Source organism: Arvicanthis niloticus, chromosome 30 (assembly GCF_011762505.2).
Source record: "Arvicanthis niloticus isolate mArvNil1 chromosome 30, mArvNil1.pat.X, whole genome shotgun sequence".
Taxonomy (NCBI): Eukaryota; Metazoa; Chordata; class Mammalia; order Rodentia; family Muridae; genus Arvicanthis; species Arvicanthis niloticus.
In genome coordinates, this window is record NC_133438.1 from 10497814 (window position 1) to 10503844 (window position 6031).

The window sequence follows — 6031 nt, forward strand, 5'->3', positions numbered from 1 at the left end:
ATCATTTAAATGTAATCATTTTAATGTAATAGAATTCTAGTACTTTTCATAATGCATGCATAGTAACTTAGTATTTAGGGTTATATACAAATGTATTTTATTACTCAAACTGAAGTGAGTCAACCAGAACAATGATGTTAGTGTGAGTTACACACAGCCCAAATTGATAGTATGGCGAACTGTGTCACATGTCCAGGTGTTTTAAAAATAGCTGACTACTCCAAAGTCTATTTAAATTTAGTTCATACATCTTTTACATAGTCATCTGCTCAGTGGTGCCTCAAATGCTCTGAGTTTAAGTATTGGTGGCATCACACATGTGTCACATTGAGTATTTTTATACTACTTGGTATAAATACTGCCATCAATGCTAAAAGCTCATGAGACATTAAACATACCCAAAGAATTACAGACATCTAAGAGAAGCTCATAAAGCCAAAAATGGTCATTAATATATCTAATTTCCCTTGCGGAAAACACATTCTGCTGAACAAAATAAATAAAAATAAACAATTTTATTGATTACTATTTTTATTACCACCTGTATACCATTCATTTCATTTTATTTTGATAATTTCATTTGGGTTTACTTAGTTATCTATGGTTTCATTATTATCTATTCTTTCATTTTGGCTTGATGGCTTACGTAGCAATGTTGAGCTACTAAGTATATAAAAAGTGTGATTTAGGAAGTTGACTCTAGTGGCCCTTGAATACATTCCAGCAGATAATGCATAAGATAAGTATATGAGTACACCAACTCAAGGCCCTGAATCTGGTTAGACTGATTGGTAGTTGAGCCAATGCCTCACCATCAGGGTGAGCCCAGCAGCACTTCCCTGGCTGAATCACCCAATGCCACAGCCAGCAACTGGCCAAAACTGCCCACCTACTTTCATACCTAAAGGACTGTCTTATCCATAATACCTGAAAAAAAACCTCATTTTACTTTGCTGCCTAGGCAATGTGCATGGTCTTCTCCCTCAACCCATGTATCCAGTTATAAGCAGGGAGAGTTCTCTTGCTCTCATGACCTTAGGCCCATGCCCTTGCCTGCCATAGGAGATGAGAAGTAAGTTGCATTTGGATATCTATCCATTATCCACATTACTGCAAGCAGACAAGTTGCAGGGCCAGCTCTCCTATGTGCACATCCTCAGAGCCAACTTACCCTTGCCTTAACCAAAATATCGTCTCTATTATGCTGGTTAGGTGAGGTACAGAAACTTAATCCTGAGCTCTGAAGACTGTGAGATGCAGGACTCTTTATACTGCTCTCATGAGTGCATCAATTGCTCGCCAGCTTTCTGAACTTAGTGAATGTATTTTCTTATCTTTATTTGTTTATTTGTTTGTTTGTTTGTTTTTACTTGAGTTAAAATATGTTTTATGTTAGTTATTTAACTACTGATTTGGAAAAATATAGCATAATCCATGACATTTTTAATTAGGGTTATTCCCACTTTTCATTTAATATATTTTATTGAGTTAGTTATTTAATCTTTACATCCTGATTGTAGAATCCTCTTCATCCTCTTCTCACAGTCCCTCCCTCTCACTTCCTCTCCTCTACTGACTTCTCCCCTCCTCTTCAGGAAAGAGGAGGACAGCCATGAATATCAACAAACTTTGGAATATCCATTTTCAGTATGCTTAGTAACATCTTTATCTATTGAGGCTAAACAAGGCAGCCCAATTAAGGGAAAGTAATCCAATGGCAGGCAATGTATATGAATTTCCTTTTTAAATAGTGATAATTCCCATCACAATTACAAAGAAATTGGTAAAAAACGTTGTTTGCATCTCAGAGATTCCTCACTTCCTTTTCTCATTCTGACTTTGTAATTATACAATATGTGCTAACATTTTTGCATTCTCTGCAGTCCTGAACCATAATGGTGAGCAGTAGACATTACTTGCTTAAAGTGCCTGTTCTGTAAATTGTTCTTTCAATTTTTTGATTCAATGTTATTTATTTTACCAAGAAAAGAGTAGAATGGAATGGAACATGTGGGAAGACATACAATGAAAGCCATGGAGGTATTCTGTCAGTTGAGGTCCTGATTGCAAAAGATTGGGATATTGTGTTACATTCATAGAACCATATAAGCATCTAGGGAGAGATTTATTTCTACATAGTTGTCCTCTGGGCTCCATTAGTGACTTGTACACCCACATACAAAAACATATTATAGATGATTTCACAGAAATAAATTTAATTGTGATTCAATCAGACTTTAGGCCAAGACTTTGAACATTTTGACTCAACAATTGCACTAATACCCATCACTACCAATCAGGGAATTAGTATATATTCTAGGTTTTCTTTCTTTCCTTAAAGATATGGTCACTGATTCTTAGGCATTCACTAGATATCTCACATGAATATAAGTCTCATGCAAGAAGCCAACATCATGTTTTTCTCCAGGGATTTCACTCTCAAAGATATTCAAAGAATTACATAAAACCTGTATTTGCCACTGCCATTTTCTTTCAGTACTACTCTGCTTTGGATCCTATAGAGAATATTAAGAATTCTGAAAGGAATCCTACTTCCTGTCAGTGATGTGTGCTTTCTTCTCCTAAATTTTGTTTGTGTTTCTAAAATACTTTACCTCTTTCTTGAAAGAGTCATCTAAAGGATCTATATGACCCAGAGTTCCAAATAGAGAGTTTTACCCACTCCTAACTGTCCAAGAATTACTGTGTTAGTGTCCATAATTTTTCTTTCTCTCACCATACTCTGATGTATTTATCAGATATCCAGCTGATCAGACTTCTGACAACCTGCCACTCTTTGGCAAATTTTTAAATTTCAAAACACTTCAGTGCTGTACCTCATGTGCTATGGATTGCTAAATATCTCAAGATTAAAACACAGACCATCAATGTCAATTCTAAAAATTCATATTAACAGCTACAGTTCCAATTTTAAAGAAATCAAGAACTGGTTAAAAGCTTTTCATTTCATCTTAGTAGGTATGACTACATCAATGAAATGAATGAGAACACATAGAGACTAGGCTGTTGGAATAAAAGAATATTTATCACTTCTAATGACCTTAATAATTAGAGAACCACTATGGACCACTATGGCCACTATGATAAAAGTACACAAAAATGTTAAAGCAGTATCAACAACTTCTTATCCATGTACTTCTTATTTAATTATAGAAATACTTACTTATTCATGTTCACTGCTACACTATTTTTATCAATACAACTAGCAATTATGTCCAGAGCATATATCCAAAAAAGTAAATAAATAAATAAACAAATAATGAAGATGCAGCAAAACTATTATATATTTACACACTCGGATTTTTTAAAGTGGTAAAAAGAAATTAAATCATCTTATCCTAAGGATTCCATATGCCAGTTCAAATCTCAGCCTGCTTCTCTGAAGGTCATTTTAGCCACACAGACCTCATGTAATATCCTTCTCTCTGACAAATAACTTTCCTTAAATTACACACAATAGGCCTAAAATATACAGTATCACCTGCAATTCATATTTTGCCCCATAACTTTGACAGAAGACCTCTGCATACCAAAAGGCCACACTGGATATAAGGATCCCAGAGGCAAAGTTGGCACTCAAATCCCCAGAGATTATTTGTGTTTTAAAAACCCCAGTGGAGACATACTACTGGACTTTAAGACTTGCTAATTACAGGACACTCAGGCCAGAAAAGAAGAGAAGAAACAGAAAACAAGGAAAACACATAAAGAAAGAATGAAAGAAAGAAAAGTAAACCACCGTTAATCATCACCTGAAACTGTAGTAACACTAAACTCAGATGGTTAGAGACCCATTTCAAAGCAAAATTAGCAATATTCAAGGCATTATTTTACCAAAGTGCCTATCTATCCTACTACATCAAGCAATGAATATAACAACACACCTAATGAATAATAAAATAAACTTCAATTCAACTGTGTGAAGATAATTGTGGGGAGTCGGCAGAAGGTGGCTATCATCCTTGCAGCCATCTTGAGCCATATACCATGACAACAGACTTGATTACAATAGCCTAAAACAGCTGAGCACACTCTGATAACATCTTGCTTTAGATACCCAGGATTTTCCCTTGAGTGTGTGAGACTTAAAGGTGTGTGACTTAAGGGTGTGACTTGGAGATCAGATTTAGAGACAAGACCTAAGGGCATGATTAAAGGCATGACTTAGAGGCGTGGCTTAGAAGTGAGACATATGAAAGGCAAGAGGCAGACAGGAGAGTTCAGAACAATTTGGAGTAACAGAGAATCAGACACTTCAGAGAGTACAACTTGGAACTAGGAATTAGGTTAGAGAGAAAAACTTGGAGTTAGTTATTAGACATTAGGCACTTGACACTGGGAAGAAGAAACTTGGAACTTGGAGGCACTAGGGACTAGGAACTAGGGACTAGGAACTCAAGACTTGGGACTTGGAGAGAAGAAGAGAGACTGAAGAATAAATGGGATTGAATCACACTTTGTCTGGTCGCCATTCCTTGAGTCTGTCCTCACTCTCTCTCTTGCTGAACCCTGACCCACAGACAGGAGCTGCTTGGGGCAGTGTGGGCTAACAAGTTAGTCCCCAAGGCTTTTGGCAGTGCGGGTTCAAACACTGACAGAGTGTACCAGACATTTTGGCCCCCAAGCATGGGCTAGAGCAATTCTCAACATTTTTGATGCCCAAGTGTGGGGCAGCTTGGGCCGCAACAAGACTGGAGCATGGGAACTTTGATTGAGTTTGTTCCACGCAACAGTGGGTGGTGCTGGGCTATGAAAGCTCAGTGGGGTGCCCCAGAGTCGGGAGTGTACTTAGCCTGATTCTGAGTGCAGCACAGGGCTCTCAAGTGGACCCAGAGGTCAGTGTCTCCATTTGGGGCCCCCAGACAGCACTTGTCAGTGGGCACAGCAGAACGGAGACTGTGGGTGCTCAGGTACAGCTGGCCTGCATGCCGATAGAGATGAGGGGGAAAGAGAAAGGGCTCTGGAGATACACCACAGGAAGTGCTTGCTTGTTCTACTCGCTTGGCTTGAACAGCACTTCCAGTGGCTGGAATACAGAGAAGTCCTCCACAACAACAGCACAATGGCAAGCTCTAATGACATCAGAAAGTCCGGGATTCCAAGAGCTTTATTGACATGATGGATGATAGATGTTCTGGATGTACACCCCCTACTTAGGCCAGGGTGGGCCTGACTTAAATAGGGAGGGAGGGGACTGGGAAAGAAAGAATACTTGATTAGCTACACCCTCTGGCCATTAGAAAACTCATTAATTATTCAAATCGCTTGAGGCCAAAACCTATAGTCATGCCCTCTACCTGTGTAAGGGCAATGTAAAGGGTTTTCTGAGGGTGGGAAATGATGAAAGGAGATAACACCTGAAATGTAGATAAAGTACCCAATAATTAAAAAAAGAAAAAGAAAAACAAACAACCAAACAAATAATGGAACTGGCTATGGCAGTTGAACTTTTGAGACTCTTTAGCAACAATTTAAGATTACCCATATTACGGGGATTTCTTATAATTGTCAAGGACAAGAGACTGTGTAATGGGCCTATGGAACTTTAAAACAATACCTTCATAAAATAAAAAGGGGGAGATATACCCCTGTACACCACAAATTTATTTAAATTGTATTCTTTTTATTTTTTATTTTGAAGTTTGTTTTTTTTTTTAAATTTGGATGCCAAGGATCTTTCCATTGATTGTCTATGGTGCTCTTCAACTAGGCATAATTATGCATAGGTGAAAGATAAGGATCTACTTATTGGCATAAGGCATGATCCTGATCAGGTATTAAATATGGGGAAGAGGGCATGTTTGTGTTTTTTTTCTGCAGGTTGCTAAAGAAACATGGTGGCTGCCAGAGCGATGAATGAGGCATGCCAGGAAAAGAATGATGCTGACCTGTGACCTTGATAAGTGCCTTGACAATGGTGACTGGGAAGCTGTATTAGACATGAGTCCCTGACCCACCATTGCTTACCTATACCTCTGATGGAAAAAGCTGCCTTGCCTCAAGTTCTTAG